We start from the raw sequence: 24488 nt of genomic DNA, 5'->3' as shown, positions 1-24488 counted from the left end.
ACCACGTCCATATAATAAACTCCACAGACATGAAAACTGAGAATTTGGTAGACTAGACATTGCTGTCGCTCACGGTGAAAGAATTTTGTCAATACGACTTTTACTTTTCATTTGGGAACGATTTGTTTCGGCCTGACTTTTCTGTTCATTTTAAGCAGCAAAAGTGAGGTGCATGTCTGTGTGCGTGTGTATGGAGCCATTGGGTGCGGTCACTATAGCAACCAGGCTCACACCTGCCTGCTTAACGAGCTCTCTCTGCCACTCTGCCAAAATTCATCTTAAGCACTTCTCTTTCAACTGCTGCTGTGTCCACAGTGTTAAAGCCATCATTTTACCCTCAAAACGTCGCCATCGTTGTTCTTTTTCCAACATCTTGTCTTTCAAAGCTCAGAGATGTCAACTTTTTAAACTGTGTGGGTCCAAGTGGAGGGATCACATTTTAATCATTCAGTGATTCAAAGAATATGACCTTTTAATATTCTTTCAGATGTTTTCTGACTCTAAATGTTCTTTTCTCATTTCTTAGGTTTTTCTAATTTACAATTAAAACATTTTCAGCTTTTTTCCAACTTCTTCTTCTGTGTAACCTTCAGCTTTTAGCAGTTCAGCACTTTTGTTTTCAGGTTAAATTCGGGTTTGTTTTTTTTTATCTCATTCAATATTTTTAACTCAAAATTCAGTAATTAATTCATTTCAGTGCATACATTCAGATTCAAGCATTCACACTGCAGTTTCTTCAGAAAATGCACTTTCTAGTTAGTGTGAATGCTTGAAAAGCATTCACAGTATTGTTATTCGAATCTTTATTATTATTATTATTATTATATATTCCGTACGTTTTTTGGCATCTCACTCCTTCAAAACCGTTCAACTTAGAAAAACCATTCAAACACCGTTAGATTCCTATTCTTTTGGACAACACTGCTTCTATTTTTCATATTTTTAACATTTATATTTTTAATTTTATTCAACTTTATTCAACAAAAATTTATAATGTATTTCAATGGGGAGACCCTTCAAATCCTCATTCAACTTACTCATTTTTAAACTCTTACTACTTCCACATACATTGACATAGAGCCACCATTCAAACTTTAAAACGAAGACAAGACATTCAACTATTCAACTTGTATTTATCTTTTCAATATCTATTATACTTTTTCTTCAGTTCCAGTTTAAGTTTCATGATGTTTTTTCAGCCGTTTCAGAGTTTATAATGGGTGTGTATGGGACGGAATGTTGGGGCTAGAGTGAGACAGCTCAACTGCTAGAGTGAGAGGAGCAAAAAAATTAATCTTAAAATCTTTTTTAAAACTGCTGCTGTGTCCGCAGCGTTTGCTCTACAGGTATGATTTTACCCTCAAAACGTAGCCATGGCTGTCCTCTTTCATCCAATGTGTTTACTATTGTCCTAGCTGTTACGGTTCTCTCATAAATGTCACCAATGCACTGCCTCCTCCTTCCAACTCTTCCATAGACTCTAATGTTAAAATGGCTCAGAAGGTTCGTTTGAAAATCAGAAGAGCATGGTGTCTTTCCACTGTCACCACGTCCATATAATAAACTCCACAGGCATGAAAACTGAGAATTAGGTAGACTAGACATTGCTGTCGCTCACGGTGAAAGAATTTCGTCAATACGACTTTTACTTTTCATTTGGGAGCGATTTGTTTCGGCCTGACTTTTCTGTTCATTTTAAGCAGCAAAAGTGAGGTGCATGTCTGTGTACGTGTGTATGGAGCCCTTGGGTGCGGTCACTATAGCAACCAGGCTCACACCTGCCTGCTTAACGAGCTCTCTCTCTCACTCTGCCAAGATTCATCTTAAACACTTCTCTTTCAACTGCTGCTGTGTCCACAGTGTTACAGCCATCATTTTACCCTCAAAACGTCGCCATCGTTGTTCTTTTTCCAACATCTTGTCTTTCAAAGCTCAGAGATATAAACTTTTTAAACTGTGTGGGTCCAAGTGGAGGGATCACATTTTAGTCATTCAGTGATTCAAAGAATATGACCTTTTAATATTCTTTCAGATGTTTTCTGACTCTAAATGTTCTTTTCTCATTTCTTAGGTTTTTCTAATTTACAATTAAAACATTTTCAGCTTTTTTCCAACTTCTTCTTCTGTGTAACGTTCAGCTTTTAGCAGTTCAGCACCTTTGTTTTCAGGTTAAATTCAGGTTTTTTTTGTTGTTGTTTTTTTATCTCATTCAATATTTTTAACTCAAAATTCAGCAATTAATTCATTTCACTGCATACATTCAGATTCAAGCATTCACACTGCAGTTTCTTCAGAAAATGCACTTTCTAGTTCTATTTTATTCTGTATTCCGTACGTTTTTTGTACTCCTACTCCTTCAAAACCGTTCAACTTAGAAAAACCATTCAAACACCATTAGATTCCTCTTCTTTTGGACATGACTGCTTCTATTTTTCTCATTTTTAACATTTATATTTTTAATTTTATTCAACTTTATTCAACAAAAATTTCCCAAAATTTCCCATGTATTTCAATGGGGAGACCCTTCAAATCCTCATTCAACTTACTCATTTTTAAACTCTTACTACTTCCACATACATTGACATAGAGCCACCATTCAAACTTTAAAACGAAGACAAGACATTCAACTATTCAACTTGTATTTATCTTTTCAATATCTATTATACTTTTTCTTCAGTTCCAGTTTAAGTTTCATGATGTTTTTTCACCCGTTTCAGAGTTTATAATGGGTGTGTATGGGACGGAATGTTGGGGCTAGAGTGAGACAGCTCAACTGCTAGAGTGAGAGGAGCAAAAAAATTAATCTTAAAATCTTTTTTAAAACTGCTGCTGTGTCCACAGCGTTTGCTCTACAGGTATGATTTTACCCTCAAAACGTAGCCATGGCTGTCCTCTTTCATCCAATGTGTTTACTATTGTACTAGGTGTTATGGTTCTTTCATAAATGCCACCAATGCACAGCCTCCTCCCTCCAACTCTTCCATAGACTCTAATGTTAAAATGGCTCAGAAGGTTCGTTTGAAAATCAGAAGAGCATGGTGTCTTTCCACTGTCACCACGTCCATATAATAAGCTCCACAGGCATGAAAACTGAGAATTAGGTAGACTAGACATTGCTGTCGCTCACGGTGAAAGAATTTTGTCAATACGACTTTTACTTTTCATTTGGGAGCGATTTGTTTCGGCCTGACTTTTCTGTTCATTTTAAGCAGCAAAAGTGAGGTGCATGTCTGTGTCCGTGTGTATGGAGCCCTTGGGTGCGGTCACTATAGCAACCAGGCTCACACCTGCCTGCTTAACGAGCTCTGCCTGCCACTCTGCCAAGATTCATCTTAAACACTTCTCTTTCAACTGCTGCTGTGTCCACAGTGTTACAGCCATCATTTTACCCTCAAAACGTCGCCATCGTTGTTCTTTTTCCAACATCTTGTCTTTCAAAGCTCAGAGATGTGAACTTTTTAAACTGTGTGGGTCCAAGTGGAGGGATCACATTTTAGTCATTCAGTGATTCAAAGAATGTGACCTTTTAATATTCTTTCAGATGTTTTCTGACTCTAAATGTTCTTTTCTCATTTCTTAGGTTTTTCTAATTTACAATTAAAACATTTTCAGCTTTTTTCCAACTTCTGTGTGAACATCAGCTTTTAGCACGTTTGTTTTCAGATTAAATTTTCTTCTTTTTATCTAATTCAAAATTTTTAAATTAAATTCAGCATTTTATTCATTTCAGTGCATACATTCAGATTCAAGCATTCACACTGCAGTTTCTTCAGAAAATGCACTTTCTAGTTATTATTATTATTATTAGTGTGAATGCTTGAAAAGCATTCACAGTATTGTTATTCGAATCTTTATTAGTGTGAATGCTTGAAAAGCATTCACAGTATTGTTCTTCTAATCTTTATTCTATTTTATTTATTATTATTCTGTATTCCGTACGTTTTTTGTAATCTATCTCCTTCAAAACCGTTCAACTTAGAAAAACCATTCAAACACCGTTAGATTCCTATTCTTTTGGACAACACTGCTTCTATTTTTCTCATTTTTAACATTTATATTTTTTATTTTATTCAACTTTATTTAATAAAAATTTATAATGTATTTCAATGGGGAGACCCTTCAAATTCTCATTCAAATTCCTCCTCTTTAAACTGTATCTACTTCCACATACATTGACATAGAGCCACCATTCAAACTTTAAAACGAAGACAAGACATTCAACTATTGAACTTGTATTTATCTTTTCAATATCTATTATACTTTTTCTTCAGTTCCAGTTTAAGTTTCATGATGTTTTTTCACCCGTTTCAGAGTTTATAATGGGTGTGTATGGGACGGAATGTTGGGGCTAGAGTGAGACAGCTCAACTGCTAGAGTGAGAGGAGCAAAAAAATTAATCTTAAAATCTTTTTTAAAACTGCTGCTGTGTCCGCAGCGTTTGCTCTACAGGTATGATTTTACCCTCAAAACGTAGCCATGGCTGTCCTCTTTCATCCAATGTGTTTACTATTGTACTAGGTGTTATGGTTCTTTCATAAATGTCACCAATGCACAGCCTCCTCCCTCCAACTCTTCCATAGACTCTAATGTTAAAATGGCTCAGAAGGTTCGTTTGAAAATCAGAAGAGCATGGTGTCTTTCCACTGTCACCACGTCCATATAATAAACTCCACAGGCATGAAAACTGAGAATTCAGTAGACTAGAAGCTGCTGTCGCTCACGGTGAAAGAATTTCGTCAATACGACCTATACTTTTCATTTGGGAGCGATTTGTTTCGCCCTGACTTTTCTGTTCATTTTAAGGAGCAAAAGTGAGGCGCATGTCTGTGTACGTGTGTATGGAGCCATTGGGTGCGGTCACTATAGCAACCAGGCTCACACCTGCCTGCTTAACGAGCTCTGCCTGCCACTGTACCAAGATTCATCTTAAGCACTTCTCTTTCAACTGCTGCTGTGTCCACAGTGTTACAGCCATCATTTTACCCTCAAATTGTCGCCATTATTGTTCTCTTTCCAACACCGTGTCTTTCAAAGCTCAGACATTTAAACTTTTTAAACTGTGTGGATCAAAGTGGAGGGATCACATTTTCTTCATTCAGTGATTCAAAGAATATGACCTTTTAATATTCATTCAGATGTTTTCTGACTCTAAATGTTCTTTTCTCATTTCTTAGGGTTTTCTAATTTACATTTAAAACATTTTCAGCTTTTTTCCAACTTCTGCTTCTGTGTAACCTTCAGCTTTTAGCAGTTCAGCACCTTTGTTTTCAGGTTAAATTTGGTTGGTTTTTTTTGTTTTTTTTTTTAATTTCATTCAATATTTTTAACTCAAAATTCAGCAATTAATTCATTTCAGTGCATACATTCAGATTCAAGCATTCACACTGCAGTTTCTTCAGAAAATGCACTTTCTAGTTAGTGTGAATGCTTGAAAAGCATTCACAGTATTGTTCTTCTAATCTTTATTATTATATTTTATTATTTTTCCGTACGTTTTTTGAAAGCCTACTCCTTCAAAACCGTTCAACTTAGAAAAACCATTCAAACATCGTTAGATTCCTATTATTTTGGACATGACTGCTTCTATTTTTCATATTTTTAACATTTATATTTTTAATTTTATTCAACTTTATTCAACAAAAATTTCCCATGTATTTCAATGGGGAGACCCTTCAAATTCTCATTCAACTTACTCATTTTTAAACTCTTACTACTTCCACATACATTGACATAGAGCCACCATTCAAACTTTAAAACGAAGACAAGACATTCAACTATTCAACTTGTATTTATCTTTTCAATATCTATTATACTTTTTCTTCAGTTCCAGTTTAAGTTTCATGATGTTTTTTCAGCCGTTTCAGAGTTTATAATGGGTGTGTATGGGACGGAATGTTGGGGCTAGAGTGAGACAGCTCAACTGCTAGAGTGAGAGGAGCAAAAAAATTAATCTTAAAATCTTTTTTAAAACTGCTGCTGTGTCCGCAGCGTTTGCTCTACAGGTATGATTTTACCCTCAAAACGTAGCCATGGCTGTCCTCTTTCATCCAATGTGTTTACTATTGTCCTAGGTGTTATGGTTCTTTCATAAATGTCACCAATGCACAGCCTCCTCCCTCCAACTCTTCCATAGACTCTAATGTTAAAATGGCTCAGAAGGTTCGTTTGAAAATCAGAAGAGCATGGTGTCTTTCCACTGTCACCACGTCCATATAATAAGCTCCACAGGCATGAAAACTGAGAATTAGGTAGACTAGACATTGCTGTCGCTCACGGTGAAAGAATTTTGTCAATACGACTTTTACTTTTCATTTGGGAGCGATTTGTTTCGGCCTGACTTTTCTGTTCATTTTAAGCAGCAAAAGTGAGGCGCATGTCTGTGTACGTGTGTATGGAGCCATTGGGTGCGGTCACTATAGCAACCAGGCTCACACCTGCCTGCTTAACGAGCTCTGCCTGCCACTGTACCAAGATTCATCTTAAGCACTTCTCTTTCAACTGCTGCTGTGTCCACAGTGTTACAGCCATCATTTTACCCTCAAATTGTCGCCATTATTGTTCTCTTTCCAACACCGTATCTTTCAAAGCTCAGGCATTTAAACTTTTTAAACTGTGTGGATCAAAGTGGAGGGATCACATTTGAGTCATTCAGTGATTCAAAGAATATGACCTTTTAATATTCATTCAGATGTTTTCTGACTCTAAATGTTCTTTTCTCATTTCTTAGGGTTTTCTAATTTACATTTAAAACATTTTCAGTTTTTTTCCAACTCCTTCTTCTGTGTAACCTTCAGCTTTTAGCAGTTCAGCACCTTTGTTTTCAGGTTAAATTCGTTTTTTTTTTTTGTTTTTTTTTTATCTCATTCAATATTTTTAACTCAAAATTCAGCAATTAATTCATTTCAGTGCATACATTCAGATTCAAGCATTCACACTGCAGTTTCTTCAGAAAATGCACTTTCTAGTTATTATTATTATTATATTTTATTTTTCCGTACGTTTTTTGTAAGCCTACTCCTTCAAAACCGTTCAACTTAGAAAAACCATTCAAACACCGTTAGATTCCTATTCTTTTGGACAACACTGCTTCTATTTTTCATATTTTTAACATTTATATTTTTAATTTTATTCAACTTTATTCAACAAAAATTTATAATGTATTTCAATGGGGAGACCCTTCAAATCCTCATTCAACTTACTCATTTTTAAACTCTTACTACTTCCACATACATTGACATAGAGCCACCATTCAAACTTTAAAACGAAGACAAGACATTCAACTATTCAACTTGTATTTATCTTTTCAATATCTATTATACTTTTTCTTCAGTTCCAGTTTAAGTTTCATGATGTTTTTTCACCCGTTTCAGAGTTTATAATGGGTGTGTATGGGACGGAATGTTGGGGCTAGAGTGAGGCAGCTCAACTGCTAGAGTGAGAGGAGCAAAAAAATTAATCTTAAAATCTTTTTTAAAACTGCTGCTGTGTCCGCAGCGTTTGCTCTACAGGTATGATTTTACCCTCAAAACGTAGCCATCGCTGTCCTCTTTCATCCAATGTGTTTACTATTGTACTAGGTGTTATGGTTCTTTCATAAATGTCACCAATGCACAGCCTCCTCCCTCCAACTCTTCCATAGACTCTAATGTTAAAATGGCTCAGAAGGTTCGTTTGAAAATCAGAAGAGCATGGTGTCTTTCCACTGTCACCACGTCCATATAATAAGCTCCACAGGCATGAAAACTGAGAATTCAGTAGACTAGAAGCTGCTGTCACTCACGGTGAAAGAATTTTGTCAATACGACTTTTACTTTTCATTTGGGAGCGATTTGTTTCGGCCTGACTTTTCTGTTCATTTTAAGCAGCAAAAGTGAGGTGCATGTCTGTGTACGTGTGTATGGAGCCCTTGGGTGCAGTCACTATAGCAACCAGGCTCACACCTGCCTGCTTAACGAGCTCTCTCTCTCACTCTGCCAAGATTCATCTTAAACACTTCTCTTTCAACTGCTGCTGTCTCCACAGTGTTACAGCCATCATTTTACCCTCAAAACGTCGCCATCGTTGTTCTCTTTCCAACATCTTGTCTTTCAAAGCTCAGAGATGTATACTTTTTAAACTGTGTGGATCCAAGTGGAGGGATCACATTTTAGTCATTCAGTGATTCAAAGAATATGACCTTTTAATATTCATTCAGATGTTTTCTGACTCTAAATGTTCTTTTCTCATTTCTTAGGGTTTTCTAATTTACAATTAAAACATTTTCAGCTTTTTTCCAACTTCTTCTTCTGTGTAACCTTCAGCTTTTAGCAGTTCAGCACTTTTGTTTTCAGGTTAAATTCGGGGTTTTTTTTAAAAATCTCATTCAAAATTTTTAACTTAAATTCAGTAATTAATTCATTTCAGTGCATACATTCAGATTCAAGCATTCACACTGCAGTTTCTTCAGAAAATGCACTTTCTAGTTAGTGTGAATGCTTGAAAAGCATTCACAGTATTGTTATTCTAATCTTTATTATTATATTTTATTCTGTATTCCGTACGTTTTTTGAAAGCCTACTCCTTCAAAACCGTTCAACTTAGAAAAACCATTCAAACACCGTTAGATTCCTATTCTTTTGGACAACACTGCTTCTATTTTTCATATTTTTAACATTTATATTTTTAATTTTATTCAACTTTATTCAACAAAAATTTATAATGTATTTCAATGGGGAGACCCTTCAAATCCTCATTCAACTTACTCATTTTTAAACTCTTACTACTTCCACATACATTGACATAGAGCCACCATTCAAACTTTAAAACGAAGACAAGACATTCAACTATTCAACTTGTATTTATCTTTTCAATATCTATTATACTTTTTCTTCAGTTCCAGTTTAAGTTTCATGATGTTTTTTCACCCGTTTCAGAGTTTATAATGGGTGTGTATGGGACGGAATGTTGGGGCTAGAGTGAGACAGCTCAACTGCTAGAGTGAGAGGAGCAAAAAAATTAATCTTAAAATCTTTTTTAAAACTGCTGCTGTGTCCGCAGCGTTTGCTCTACAGGTATGATTTTACCCTCAAAACGTAGCCATCGCTGTCCTCTTTCATCCAATGTGTTTACTATTGTCCTAGGTGTTATGGTTCTTTCGTAAATGTCACCAATGCACAGCCTCCTCCCTCCAACTCTTCCATAGACTCTAATGTTAAAATGGCTCAGAAGGTTGGTTTGAAAATCAGAAGAGCATGGTGTCTTTCCACTGTCACCACGTCCATATAATAAACTCCACAGACATGAAAACTGAGAATTTGGTAGACTAGACATTGCTGCCGCTCACGGTGAAAGAATTTTGTCAATACGACCTATACTTTTCATTTGGGAGCGATTTGTTTGGGGCTGACTTTTCTGTTCATTTTAAGCAGCAAAAGTGAGGCGCATGTCTGTGTGCGTGTGTATGGAGCCATTGGGTGCAGTCACTATAGCAACCAGGCTCACAGCTGCCTGCTTAACGAGCTCTCCCTGCCACTCTGCCAAGATTCATCTGAAACACTTCTCTTTCAACTGCTGCTGCGTCCACAGTGTTACAGCCATCATTTTACCCTCAAAACGTCGCCATTGTTGTTCTCTTTCCAACACCGTGTCTTTCAAAGCTCAGACATTTAAACTTTTTTAAACTGTGTGGATCAAAGTGGAGGGATCAGATTTTAGTCATCCAGTGATTCAAAGAATATGAACTTTTAATATTCATTCAGATGTTTTCTGACTCTAAATGTTCTTTTCTCAGTTCTTAGGGTTTTCTCATTTACATTTAAAACATTTTCAGTTTTTTTCCAACTTCTTCTTCTGTGTAACCTTCAGCTTTTAGCAGTTCAGCACCTTTGTTTTCAGGTTAAATTCGTTTTTTTTTTTTTGTTTTTTTTTAATCTCATTCAATATTTTTAACTCAAAATTCAGCAATTAATTCATTTCAGTGCATACATTCAGATTCAAGCATTCACACTGCAGTTTCTTCAGAAAATGCACTTTCTAGTTATTATTATTAGTGTGAATGCTTGAAAAGCATTCACAGTATTGTTCTTCTAATCTTTATTATTATATTTTATTAGTGTGAATGCTTGAAAAGCATTCACAGTATTGTTCTTCTAATCTTTATTAGTGTGAATGCTTGAAAAGCATTCACAGTATTGTTATTCTAATCTTTATTATTATTATTATATTTTATTATTTTTCCGTACGTTTTTTGAAAGCCTACTCCTTCAAAACCGTTCAACTTAGAAAAACCATTCAAACATCGTTAGATTCCTATTCTTTTGGACAACACTGCTTCTATTTTTCATATTTTTAACATTTATATTTTTAATTTTATTCAACTTTATTCAACAAAAATTCAACAAAAATTTCCCATGTATTTCAATGGGGAGACCCTTCAAATCCTCATTCAACTTACTCATTTTTAAACTCTTACTACTTCCACATACATTGACATAGAGCCACCATTCAAACTTTAAAACGAAGACAAGACATTCAACTATTCAACTTGTATTTATCTTTTCAATATCTATTATACTTTTTCTTCAGTTCCAGTTTAAGTTTCATGATGTTTTTTCACCCGTTTCAGAGTTTATAATGGGTGTGTATGGGACGGAATGTTGGGGCTAGAGTGAGGCAGCTCAACTGCTAGAGTGAGAGGAGCAAAAAAATTAATCTTAAAATCTTTTTTAAAACTGCTGCTGTGTCCACAGCGTTTGCTCTACAGGTATGATTTTACCCTCAAAACGTAGCCATGGCTGTCCTCTTTCATCCAATGTGTTTACTATTGTACTAGGTGTTATGGTTCTTTCATAAATGTCACCAATGCACAGCCTCCTCCCTCCAACTCTTCCATAGACTCTAATGTTAAAATGGCTCAGAAGGTTCGTTTGAAAATCAGAAGAGCATGGTGTCTTTCCACTGTCACCACGTCCATATAATAAACTCCACAGACATGAAAACTGAGAATTTGGTAGACTAGAAGCTGCTGTCGCTCACGGTGAAAGAATTTCGTCAATACGACTTTTACTTTTCATTTGGGAACGATTTGTTTCGGCCTGACTTTTCTGTTCATTTTAAGGAGCAAAAGTGAGGTGCATGTCTGTGTCGTGTGTATGGAGCCATTGGGTGCAGTCACTATAGCAACCAGGCTCACACCTGCCTGCTTAACGAGCTCTGCCTGCCACTGTGCCAAGATTCATCTTAAGCACTTCTCTTTCAACTGCTGCTGTGTCCACAGTGTTACAGCCATCATTTTACCCTCAAATTGTCGCCATTATTGTTCTCTTTCCAACACCGTGTCTTTCAAAGCTCAGGCATTTAAACTTTTTAAACTGTGTGGATCAAAGTGGAGGGATCACATTTGAGTCATTCAGTGATTCAAAGAATATGACCTTTTAATATTCATTCAGATGTTTTCTGACTCTAAATGTTCTTTTCTCATTTCTTAGGGTTTTCTAATTTACATTTAAAACATTTTCAGTTTTTTTCCAACTCCTTCTTCTGTGTAACCTTCAGCTTTTAGCAGTTCAGCACCTTTGTTTTCAGGTTAAATTCGTTTTTTTTTTTTGTTTTTTTTTAATCTCATTCAATATTTTTAACTCAAAATTCAGCAATTAATTCATTTCAGTGCATACATTCAGATTCAAGCATTCACACTGCAGTTTCTTCAGAAAATGCACTTTCTAGTTATTATTTTCTATTCCGTACGTTTTTCGCCGACTATCTCCTTCAAAACCGTTCAACTTAGAAAAACCATTCAAACACCATTAGATTCCTCTTCTTTTGGAATGGTGTGCTTCTATTTTTCTCATTTTTAACATTTATATTTTTAATTTTATTCAACTTTATTCAACAAAAATTTCCCATGTATTTCAATGGGGAGACCCTTCAAATTCTCATTCAACTTACTCATTTTTAAACTCTTACTACTTCAACATACGTTCACATAGAGCCACCATTCAAACTTTAAAACGAAGACAAGACATTCAACTATTCAACTTGTATTTATCTTTTCAATATCTATTATACTTTTTCTTCAGTTCCAGTTTAAGTTTCATGATGTTTTTTCACCCGTTTCAGAGTTTATAATGGGTGTGTATGGGACGGAATGTTGGGGCTAGAGTGAGGCAGCTCAACTGCTAGAGTGAGAGGAGCAAAAAAATTAATCTTAAAATCTTTTTTAAAACTGCTGCTGTGTCCACAGCGTTTGCTCTACAGGTATGATTTTACCCTCAAAACGTAGCCATGGCTGTCCTCTTTCATCCAATGTGTTTACTATTGTACTAGGTGTTATGGTTCTTTCATAAATGTCACCAATGCACAGCCTCCTCCCTCCAACTCTTCCATAGACTCTAATGTTAAAATGGCTCAGAAGGTTCGTTTGAAAATCAGAAGAGCATGGTGTCTTTACACTGTCACCACGTCCATATAATAAACTCCACAGGCATGAAAACTGAGAATTCAGTAGACTAGAAGCTGCTGTCGCTCACGGTGAAAGAATTTCGTCAATACGACCTATACTTTTCATTTGGGAACGATTTGTTTCGGCCTGACTTTTCTGTTCATTTTAAGGAGCAAAAGTGAGGCGCATGTCTGTGTACGTGTGTATGGAGCCATTGGGTGCAGTCACTATAGCAACCAGGCTCACACCTGCCTGCTTAACGAGCTCTGCCTGCCACTGTACCAAGATTCATCTTAAGCACTTCTCTTTCAACTGCTGCTGTGTCCACAGTGTCACAGCCATCATTTTACCCTCAAAATGTCGCCATTATTGTTCTCTTTCCAACACAGTGTCTTTCAAAGCTCAGACATTTAAACTTTTTAAACTGTGTGGATCAAAGTGGAGGGATCACATTTTCTTCATTCAGTGATTCAAAGAATATGAACTTTTAATATTCATTCAGATGTTTTCTGACTCTAAATGTTCTTTTCTCATTTCTTAGGGTTTTCTAATTTACATTTTAAAACATTTTCAGCTTTTTTCCAACTTCTGCTTCTGTGTAACCTTCAGCTTTTAGCAGTTCAGCACTTTTGTTTTCAGGTTAAATTCGGGTTTTTTTTTTTTTATCTCATTCAATATTTTTAACTTAAATTCAGTAATTATTTCATTTCAATGCATACATTCAGATTCAAGCATTCACACTGCAGTTTCTTCAGAAAATGCACTTTCTAGTTAGTGTGAATGCTTGAAAAGCATTCACAGTATTGTTCTTCTAATCTTTATTATTATATCATCTTCCGTACGTTTTTTGGCATCTAACTCCTTCAAAACCGTTCAACTTAGAAAAACCATTCAAACACCGTTAGATTCCTATTATTTTGGACATGACTGCTTCTATTTTTCTCATTTCTAACATTTATATTTTTAATTTTATTCAACTTTATTCAACAAAAATTTCCCATGTATTTCAATGGGGAGACCCTTCAAATTCTCATTCAACTTACTCATTTTTAAACTCTTACTACTTCCACATACATTGACATAGAGCCACCATTCAAACTTTAAAACGAAGACAAGACATTCAACTATTCAACTTGTATTTATCTTTTCAATATCTATTATACTTTTTCTTCAGTTCCAGTTTAAGTTTCATGATGTTTTTTCACCCGTTTCAGAGTTTATAATGGGTGTGTATGGGACGGAATGTTGGGGCTAGAGTGAGACAGCTCAACTGCTAGAGTGAGAGGAGCAAAAAAATTAATCTTAAAATCTTTTTTAAAACTGCTGCTGTGTCCACAGCGTTTGCTCTACAGGTATGATTTTACCCTCAAAACGTAGCCATGGCTGTCCTCTTTCATCCAATGTGTTTACTATTGTACTAGGTGTTATGGTTCTTTCATAAATGTCACCAATGCACAGCCTCCTCCCTCCAACTCTTCCATAGACTCTAATGTTAAAATGGCTCAGAAGGTTCGTTTGAAAATCAGAAGAGCATGGTGTCTTTCCACTGTCACCACGTCCATATAATAAGCTCCACAGGCATGAAAACTGAGAATTAGGTAGACTAGACATTGCTGTCGCTCACGGTGAAAGAATTTCGTCAATACGACCTATACTTTTCATTTGGGAGCGATTTGTTTCGGCCTGACTTTTCTGTTCATTTTAAGCAGCAAAAGTGAGGTGCATGTCTGTGTACGTGTGTATGGAGCCCTTGGGTGCAGTCACTATAGCAACCAGGCTCACACCTGCCTGCTTAACGAGCTCTCTCTCTCACTCTGCCAAGATTCATCTTAAACACTTCTCTTTCAACTGCTGCTGTGTCCACAGTGTTACAGCCATCATTTTACCCTCAAATCGTCGCCATCGTTGTTCTCTTTCCAACATCTTGTCTTTCAAAGCTCAGAGATGTAAACTTTTTAAACTGTGTGGATCCAAGTGGAGGGATCACATTTTAGTCATTCAGTGATTCAAAGAATATGACCTTTTAATATTCTTTCAGATGTTTTCTGACTCTAAATGTTCTTTTCTCATTTCTTAGGTTTTTCTAATTTACAATTAAAACATTTTCAGCTTTTTTCCAACTTCTTCTTCTGTGTAACCTTCAGCTTTTAGCAGTTCAGCACTTTTGTTTTCAGGTTAAATTTGGTTTTTTTTTTTTGTTTTTTTTTTTATCTCATTAAAAAAGTTTTAACTCAAAATTCAGCAATTAATTCATTTCAGTGCATACATTCAGATTCAAGCATTCACACTGCAGTTTCTTCAGAAAATGCACTTTCTAGTTAGTGTGAATGCTTGAAAAGCATTCACAGTATTGTTCTTCTAATCTTTATTATTAGTGTGAATGCTTGAAAAGCATTCACAGTATTGTTATTCGAATCTTTATTATTATTCTATTTTATTATTATCTATTCCGTACGTTTTTTGAAAGCCTACTCCTTCAAAACCGTTCAACTTAGAAAAACCATTCAAACATCGTTAGATTCCTATTATTTTGGACAACATTGCTTCTATTTTTCTCATTTTTAACATTTATATTTTTAATTTTATTCAACTTTATTCAACAAAAATTTCCCATGTATTTCAATGGGGAGACCCTTCAAATTCTCATTCAACTTACTCATTTTTAAACTCTTACTACTTCAACATACGTTCACATAGAGCCACCATTCAAACTTTAAAACGAAGACAAGACATTCAACTATTCAACTTGTATTTATCTTTTCAATATCTATTATACTTTTTCTTCAGTTCCAGTTTAAGTTTCATGATGTTTTTTCACCCGTTTCAGAGTTTATAATGGGTGTGTATGGGACGGAATGTTGGGGCTAGAGTGAGGCAGCTCAACTGCTAGAGTGAGAGGAGCAAAAAAATTAATCTTAAAATCTTTTTTAAAACTGCTGCTGTGTCCGCAGCGTTTGCTCTACAGGTATGATTTTACCCTCAAAATGTAGCCATCGCTGTCCTCTTTCATCCAATGTGTTTACTATTGTACTAGGTGTTATGGTTCTTTCATAAATGTCACCAATGCACAGCCTCCTCCCTCCAACTCTTCCATAGACTCTAATGTTAAAATGGCTCAGAAGGTTCGTTTGAAAATCAGAAGAGCATGGTGTCTTTCCACTGTCACCACGTCCATATAATAAACTCCACAGGCATGAAAACTGAGAATTCAGTAGACTAGAAGCTGCTGTCGCTCACGGTGAAAGAATTTTGTCAATACGACTTTTACTTTTCATTTGGGAACGATTTGTTTCGGCCTGACTTTTCTGTTCATTTTAAGCAGCAAAAGTGAGGCGCATGTCTGTGTACGTGTGTATGGAGCCATTGGGTGCGGTCACTATAGCAACCAGGCTCACACCTGCCTGCTTAACGAGCTCTGCCTGCCACTGTACCAAGATTCATCTTAAACACTTCTCTTTCAACTGCTGCTGTGTCCACAGTGTTACAGCCATCATTTTACCCTCAAATTGTCGCCATTATTGTTCTCTTTCCAACACCGTATCTTTCAAAGCTCAGGCATTTAAACTTTTTAAACTGTGTGGATCAAAGTGGAGGGATCACATTTGAGTCATTCAGTGATTCAAAGAATATGACCTTTTAATATTCATTCAGATGTTTTCTGACTCTAAATGTTCTTTTCTCATTTCTTAGGGTTTTCTAATTTACATTTAAAACATTTTCAGTTTTTTTCCAACTCCTTCTTCTGTGTAACCTTCAGCTTTTAGCAGTTCAGCACCTTTGTTTTCAGGTTAAATTCGTTTTTTTTTTTTTGTTTTTTTTTAATCTCATTCAATATTTTTAACTCAAAATTCAGCAATTAATTCATTTCAGTGCATACATTCAGATTCAAGCATTCACACTGCAGTTTCTTCAGAAAATGCACTTTCTAGTTAGTGTGAATGCTTGAAAAGCATTCACAGTATTGTTATTCGAATCTTTATTATTATTATTATTATTATTATATTTTATTTTTCCGTACGTTTTTTCAAAGCCTACTCCTTCAAAACCGTTCAACTTAGAAAAACCATTCAAACACCGTTAGATTCCTATTCTTTTGGACAACACTGCTTCTATTTTTCATATTTTTAACATTTATATTTTTAATTTTATTCAACTTTATTCAACAAAAATTTATAATGTATTTCAATGGGGAGACCCTTCAAATCCTCATTCAACTTACTCATTTTTAAACTCTTACTACTTCCACATACATTGACATAGAGCCACCATTCAAACTTTAAAACGAAGACAAGACATTCAACTATTGAACTTGTATTTATCTTTTCAATATCTATTATACTTTTTCTTCAGTTCCAGTTTAAGTTTCATGATGTTTTTTCACCCGTTTCAGAGTTTATAATGGGTGTGTATGGGACGGAATGTTGGGGCTAGAGTGAGGCAGCTCAACTGCTAGAGTGAGAGGAGCAAAAAAATTAATCTTAAAATCTTTTTTAAAACTGCTGCTGTGTCCGCAGCGTTTGCTCTACAGGTATGATTTTACCCTCAAAACGTAGCCATCGCTGTCCTCTTTCATCCAATGTGTTTACTATTGTCCTAGGTGTTATGGTTCTTTCGTAAATGTCACCAATGCACAGCCTCCTCCCTCCAACTCTTCCATAGACTCTAATGTTAAAATGGCTCAGAAGGTTCGTTTGAAAATCAGAAGAGCATTGGGTCTTTCCACTGTCACCACGTCCATATAATAAACTCCACAGACATGAAAACTGAGAATTAGGTAGACTAGAAGCTGCTGTCGCTCACGGTGAAAGAATTTTGTCAATACGACTTTTACTTTTCATTTGGGAACGATTTGTTTCGGCCTGACTTTTCTGTTCATTTTAAGCAGCAAAAGTGAGGCGCATGTCTGTGTACGTGTGTATGGAGCCATTGGGTGCGGTCACTATAGCAACCAGGCTCACACCTGCCTGCTTAACGAGCTCTCTCTCTCACTCTGCCAAGATTCATCTTAAGCACTTCTCTTTCAACTGCTGCTGTGTCCACAGTGTTACAGCCATCATTTTACCCTCAAATTGTCGCCATTATTGTTCTCTTTCCAACACCGTATCTTTCAAAGCTCAGGCATTTAAACTTTTTAAACTGTGTGGATCAAAGTGGAGGGATCACATTTGAGTCATTCAGTGATTCAAAGAATATGACCTTTTAATATTCATTCAGATGTTTTCTGACTCTAAATGTTCTTTTCTCATTTCTTAGGTTTTTCTAATTTACAATTAAAACATTTTCAGCTTTTTTCCAACTTCTTCTTCTGTGTAACCTTCAGCTTTTAGCAGTTCAGCACCTTTGTTTTCAGGTTAAATTTGGTTGGTTTTTTTTGTTTTTTTTTTAATTTCATTCAATATTTTTAACTCAAAATTCAGCAATTAATTCATTTCAGTGCATACATTCAGATTCAAGCATTCACACTGCAGTTTCTTCAGAAAATGCACTTTCTAGTTATTATTATATTTTATTATTTTTCCGTACGTTTTTTGAAAGCCTACTCCTTCAAAACCGTTCAACTTAGAAAAACCATTCAAACATCGTTAGATTCCTATTATTTTGGACAACATTGCTTCTATTTTTCTCATTTTTAACATTTATATTTTTAATTTTATTCAACTTTATTCAACAAAAATTTCCCATGTATTTCAATGGGGAGACCCTTCAAATTCTCATTCAACTTACTCATTTTTAAACTCTTACTACTTCCACATACATTGACATAGAGCCACCATTCAAACTTTAAAACGAAGACAAGACATTCAACTATTCAACTTGTATTTATCTTTTCAATATCTATTATACTTTTTCTTCAGTTCCAGTTTAAGTTTCATGATGTTTTTTCACCCGTTTCAAAATTTATAATGGGTGTGTATGGGACGGAATGTTGGGGCTAGAGTGAGACAGCTCAACTGCTAGAGTGAGAGGAGCAAAAAAATTAATCTTAAAATCTTTTTTAAAACTGCTGCTGTGTCCACAGCGTTTGCTCTACAGGTATGATTTTACCCTCAAAACGTAGCCATCGCTGTCCTCTTTCATCCAATGTGTTTACTATTGTACTAGGTGTTATGGTTCTTTCATAAATGTCACCAATGCACAGCCTCCTCCCTCCAACTCTTCCATAGACTCTAATGTTAAAATGGCTCAGAAGGTTCGTTTGAAAATCAGAAGAGCATGGTGTCTTTCCACTGTCACCACGTCCATATAATAAACTCCACAGGCATGAAAACTGAGAATTCAGTAGACTAGACATTGCTGTCACTCACGGTGAAAGAATTTTGTCAATACGACTTTTACTTTTCATTTGGGAGCGATTTGTTTCGGCCTGACTTTTCTGTTCATTTTAAGCAGCAAAAGTGAGGTGCATGTCTGTGTACGTGTGTATGGAGCCCTTGGGTGCAGTCACTATAGCAACCAGGCTCACACCTGCCTGCTTAACGAGCTCTGTCTCTCACTCTGCCAAGATTAAATCAAAAATGTGTGTTACATCTAAGCAGTTGTAGTAAGATTAACTTTTTCAATAGGTACAATAAGACAGGTTTGACAGGCTTTTGCCACAGATTAACAGTATGTCAGTAGTTAATATAGGCTAACTGAATAGAGACCTGAATTATTGCCCTGTTAAATTCAAGTTGATTGTGTATTGGTGGACTTGTCTTCTCCACACAGGTTTTTCATACCTCGGCAGTTTTAGTCAGTTGATGACTTTAAAATAATCTTTTCTGACTGGATAATTAAAGCTCACAGCATCTACCTGTCTGTAGTGTATTTTCCCACATTTTAAATAATCGAATCTCATTTAATGTCTCTGTTTTTAGTCTGTATAGTTTATCTCCCCACGAATACGCTCAAAGTAGTCTTAAAATAAAATCCATAAAACAGTTCAAGATGACATACTTTTTATTTGCTAATTTAATGCCAGTTGCCCTCTTTCCTGAGTATAAGCGAATGAGTGACATAAAGAGAAAAAGTACCAATTTGTATGCTGGTGAGTCTTGTGTATTTTTTTCTCTGTCTCTCTATGACAGAGAAATATATATGCTCATTATTGATGTTCAAACTGATGCTCAAATTTCCAAGCACCACCTGAACGCCTCATCAGTCTTTAACTAATCACTGCACCAACTGCCGTCATTCCGCTTTGCTCTCTGCTGTGGTAAGTACAATACACTCAGTACAGCACTGTTTTAATTTTATGATGGTAAAAATACATGTTTGACATTTAAACTCACATATCAAGTCTTTTTAAAGTTCAACAGAGTTCAAAGAATAAAGAAAGCAAAAAAAGAACCTTTGCTACCATTTATATAGGTTTATGACTTTTGCTGTTAGCAGCAGTGCTAACGCTAGCTTCAATGCTAATGCTAGCTATAGTGCTAACACTAGCCTTAGCAGTTGTTAACTGACAAAAAGAATATTCTTGTGATATTCCTGTGATATTTATTGGCGGTCAGTGAGACAAAAGTAACAAATGAGATTTATTATTGCCATTGTGGCTCAGTTTTAACAGTAAGAGTACTTCATGACTTTTGCTGTTAGTAGCAGGAATGCTAACGCTAGCTTCAATGCTAACGCTAGCTTCAATGCTAATGCTAGCTATAGTGCTAACACTAGCCTTAGCAGTTGTTAACTGACAAAAAGAATATTCCTGTGATATTCCTGTGATATTTATTGGCGGTCAGTGAGACAAAAGTAACAAATGAGATTTATTATTGCCATTGTGCCTCAGTTTTAACAGTAAGAGTACTTCATGACTTTTGCTGTTAGTAGCAGTGCTAATGCTAGCTTCGATGCTAATGCTAGCATCAATGCTAACGCTAGCTATAGTGCCAACACTAGCCTTAGCAGTTTTTAACTGACAAAAAGAATATTCCTGTGATATTCCTGTGATATTTATTGGCGGTCAGTGAGACAAAAGTAACAAATGAGCTTTATTATTGCCATTGTGCCTCAGTTTTAACAGTAAGAGTGCTAGTTCTACCAGCAGTGCTAACACTAACTGAAGTTAGTGTTAGCACTTAGCGATGCTAAGGGTAGTAACAGTCTAACAGTAGCCTTATATAAGTACTTAAATAAATACTTCAGTTAATTAGTTTGAATTATAAAATGGCTGCTGTATCAGCTGGTGTGCTATATTACTCTATAATTACCCTGCTGACTATAAGTTCAGTGTATCATGTCGTGTGGGCTTTGTTTTTTTGTTAGTCTGATAAAACTGTACAGACAACTAACATGTTATTTCTTGTCTTACACTTTCAGGAACTTGACTCACATCTGTGCTTTGCCTGGTAGGTGTGCACATACTGTTAGAGAAGTACACCAAAATTTTAAAAAAATAATCTGACTAATATAAGCTTTAAAGTGATGGGTTCAAACTTTGTGCTAGACCTTTTAAACACATTTTTATAATAAAGACACATAAGTTCAGCTTAACAATTGGGCTAAAATATTTTTTTCGTACATTTTTGCACATTACATGTGATTAGTTAACAATTCACTCAGTCATATTTGTATTTAAAAATATTATTGCTGAATTTAATTAAATATTTATTCTTTTAAAAAGTGCCAAATTGCTCAACTTTTTGCACATGGCAGCCGACAACAGTTTAGCTTGAATATTTGTTTTGTCCTTTTTCAGTAGTCACAATTAGTTCATACAATTACCATGTGATATAATTTTATTAAAAAATTTTTTTTCTTGTTTTTTGTTCACAGTGTGCAGAAGAAGAACAAGGACCAGATCTCCAGTCTTCTATCTCACATCCCAACCCCCCAACCCCTCTATCTTCTGTCCTACTCCACCTGTTGTCTCTGCCTTCTTTCCATCTGTATTTCACCCTGTGGTTTGTGAGAAATTTTGCCAAACCAAGAATCTTATTGCGGTTTGATTTAAAGCCGTGTCTCTCCTGCTCTGTCTGTTCTCTCTGCTAAATTTTCTCTCTACCTGTTTTTCACTCTTTGGCTTGCTGCTGAAAAATGCACAAGCCAATAAAACAATAAAGAGTGCATATTTTGCCTCAACCTGAGAACAAACTGAACAAACAAAGAAAACTCTGCGGTTTGATTTAAAGCCGTGTCTCTCCTGCTCTGTCTGTTCTCTCTGCTAAATTTTCTCTCTACCTGTTTTTCACTCTTGGCTTGCTGCTGAAAAACGCCAAGCCATTAAAGCAATAAAGAGTGCATATTGCCTCTACCTGAGAACAAACTGAACAAATAAAGAAAACTCTAATTCACGGTTTGATTGTGATTTCCCAGCCGTGTTTCTCCTGCTCTGTCTGTTCTCTCTTCTAAATTTTCTCTCTAGCTGTTTTTCACTTTGCGCTTGCTGCTAAGTTGTGCCAAGCCAATAAAGAGAGTGCATATTATTCTCTTGACTGACAAACTGTCAAACAAACAAAGACATCTGTTTCTGAGAAATAAAAACTGAAATATAAAGACAAAGAAAACATCTCCTGCTCTGTGCCACTCTTATTTTATAAACATATTTTCTAAAGACTAAGAGAAACACTTGTGTAAAAATGCCAAGGAAGCAGAAAAAGTCACAAGCTGCAAAACAACGCTGGAAGAAGTTCCATGAGTTTTATGAAGTACCAACATGTGAACAAGCTGAGTGTGATTTTCCTCAGAGCTCTGCAGAAGACTTTGTGTCTGCAAAGACCAATGCTGATGGTGTCAAACAGGCAGGTCAACATGTTCCTGCACATGTACAACAGGTATCCTATGCAGATGCTGTAAAGATTGGATTGCAGCATGAATTTAATGATCATCAGGTAAACCATAGAGACCAACCTGAGGTGTCAAGTGCCCCACAGGTGGGTTATGCTGATATTGTAAAAAGAGGCCGTCACAGTGATGTGGCAGGACCATCTCATGCAGAAAGAGTGAACTTTGAAAACCAGCCCTCTGTTACACATATCTGTGCATCTCACAGCCAGGCTCATCCCAAATATGGAGACTCCAGAAACAAGCAGTGCACATGTAACTCACTCACATTTCTTGCTTTCCTTCATGAGAATGATAACATGACTACAGCTGACCTTAATCTGGTCTTGGATAAAGGTGATGTGATGTACAAAGAGGCCAAGAAAAGATTTCCTAAAAATATTCATTTGGCAACCGATGAGCTGCCAGACAAAGTTGATGCTCGCTGGTCTATGTATGATGTCGACATGACACAGCCTTCCCGGTATGGGACATTTGAAGAACCTCCAGAGGAGGCAGTAGATACCTTTCTCAGCTTAGAAGCAGGACTGAGCTGCCTGTTGTCAGATGTGCAGTATGCCTTATTGATTATGAGTGGATTGTGTATCGCAGTGTTCCGATCCACATCAGGCAAATATGGTTTCTTTGATCCACACTCCAGAACACCCAGTGGTCTTCCTCTACTACTACAGTCACGTAATCGTGGTACAGCAGTGATGCTGAAATTCACTCTCCTCAGTGACATGATTAAGAGGATCCAAGATTCTTATGAAATGATGGAGATATCACCCTCTTGTAACTATGAACTGAAGCCTGTGCAGTTCTACAGTATGAGCACAGTGAACCTGAGTGATACTATCACAGACACAGTCTGCAGACCAACAGCTGCCACTGCTGTGGCATCTACTCACTCTGATACAACTGTTGATGAAGCAAACTCCTCTACTCCAAGGAGAAACACAACGACTGATCTGACTGAGAACATCTTTTGTCAAATGTCCATTTGTACGCCACCGGTGAAACAAAAAGAAGTCCACGTGACTCAGTTCACATCATATGAAGATCAGAATGAACCTCCTAATATACCAACTGAAGAACTATGCAGTGAATTAAGTTTCCTTCCATCAAGGGATGCTTTTTTATGTCAATCAAATGCTGCAATAACAAATGTTGCTTCCTGTGATCTTTCTGATATAGTTTTACAAAAACTGAAAAAAGTTAATAAACAACAAAGGCAAAAAATGAGAAGAAGATTAATGGCATCAGAGAAACCCAGAAATCAGAGAAAAGAAAACCAAAAAAGGAAAGAACGACAAAAGTATGCTTCAAACAAAGAGTACAAAGAAAAGAAAAAGTCTTGCACAAGCGAGGCATATAAAAACAATCCTGAAGTCAGACAGAAAAAACAACAGTATATTAGAAGACGTTACTGTGAAAATGATGAATTCAGACAGAAACAACAGCAATATATTAGAAGACGTTACTGTGAAAATGATGAATTCAGAAAGAAACAAAAACAATATGTTAAAAAACGTTTTTCTGAGAATGCTACAGTTAGAAAGAAACAACAACAATATATTAAAAGACGCTACTGTGAGAACGATGAATTCAGAAAGAAACAACAACAATATATTAAAAGACGCTACTGTGAGAACGATGAATTCAGAAAGAAACAACAACAATATATTAAAAGACGCTACTGTGACAATGCTGAATTTAGACAAAAACAAAAAAACTATATAACTAAAAGGTATCAAGAAAACCCTGAATTCAGAGAGAGACAGAGATCTCGAGTGACTCAGCGTTATGCACGTGACAATGCATTCAGAGTAAGACACAGACAACTAATGAAACAACTAATGCGAGACAGGTATCAAAGTAATCTTGCCTTCAGGATTATGCACAACATGAGATGTGCAATGAAAATAAAAAGGAAATACAGATGGGTGAACAGACAAACCCAAGAGAGTGACAACAGTGTGATCAACGAGGCCATATCTGTGTTCAAATCACAAATCAAAGCTGGACCATCATACCCATGTACTGTATGCTTCAAGGCTTCATTTCCAAACCAAGTGCGACCCTGCACAAGGTCAAAGTATGTCAAAAACCCACATGTAGTTGCAACATGTTTGACAGGAAAGTTTGTTCATGTTTGTGATGAAAACTGCAGAAATGAGCAGTGCAAAGTGCCTGATGAGAGAAAGAGAGAGTGGATATGTCACACCTGCCACGATCATCTTAAAAATGGATCCATGCCAGCACTTGCTGTTGCCAATAAGTTGGATCTTGCTGATATTCCAGCTGAACTTTCTGATCTCAACATACT

The 24488-nt window shown here is 36.1% G+C and overlaps 1 long non-coding RNA gene across 1 annotated transcript; it reads left to right on the top strand.

Moving 5' to 3' along the window:
• The first annotated feature begins 18847 nt into the window (after positions 1-18847).
• Positions 18848-21917, top strand: LOC145428953 (uncharacterized). The gene is made up of 3 exons (XR_013909310.1): positions 18848-19613; positions 20717-20745; positions 21173-21917. It is a non-coding gene; the product is annotated as an uncharacterized LOC145428953 (long non-coding RNA).
• Positions 21918-24488: the final 2571 nt, after the last annotated feature.

This window comes from Astatotilapia calliptera, chromosome 5 (assembly GCF_964374335.1).
Source record: "Astatotilapia calliptera chromosome 5, fAstCal68.1, whole genome shotgun sequence".
In the NCBI taxonomy this organism is placed as follows: Eukaryota; Metazoa; Chordata; class Actinopteri; order Cichliformes; family Cichlidae; genus Astatotilapia; species Astatotilapia calliptera.
The sequence above is the reverse complement of the archived record's forward strand: the minus strand, read 5'-3'. Positions and strand labels throughout refer to the sequence as shown.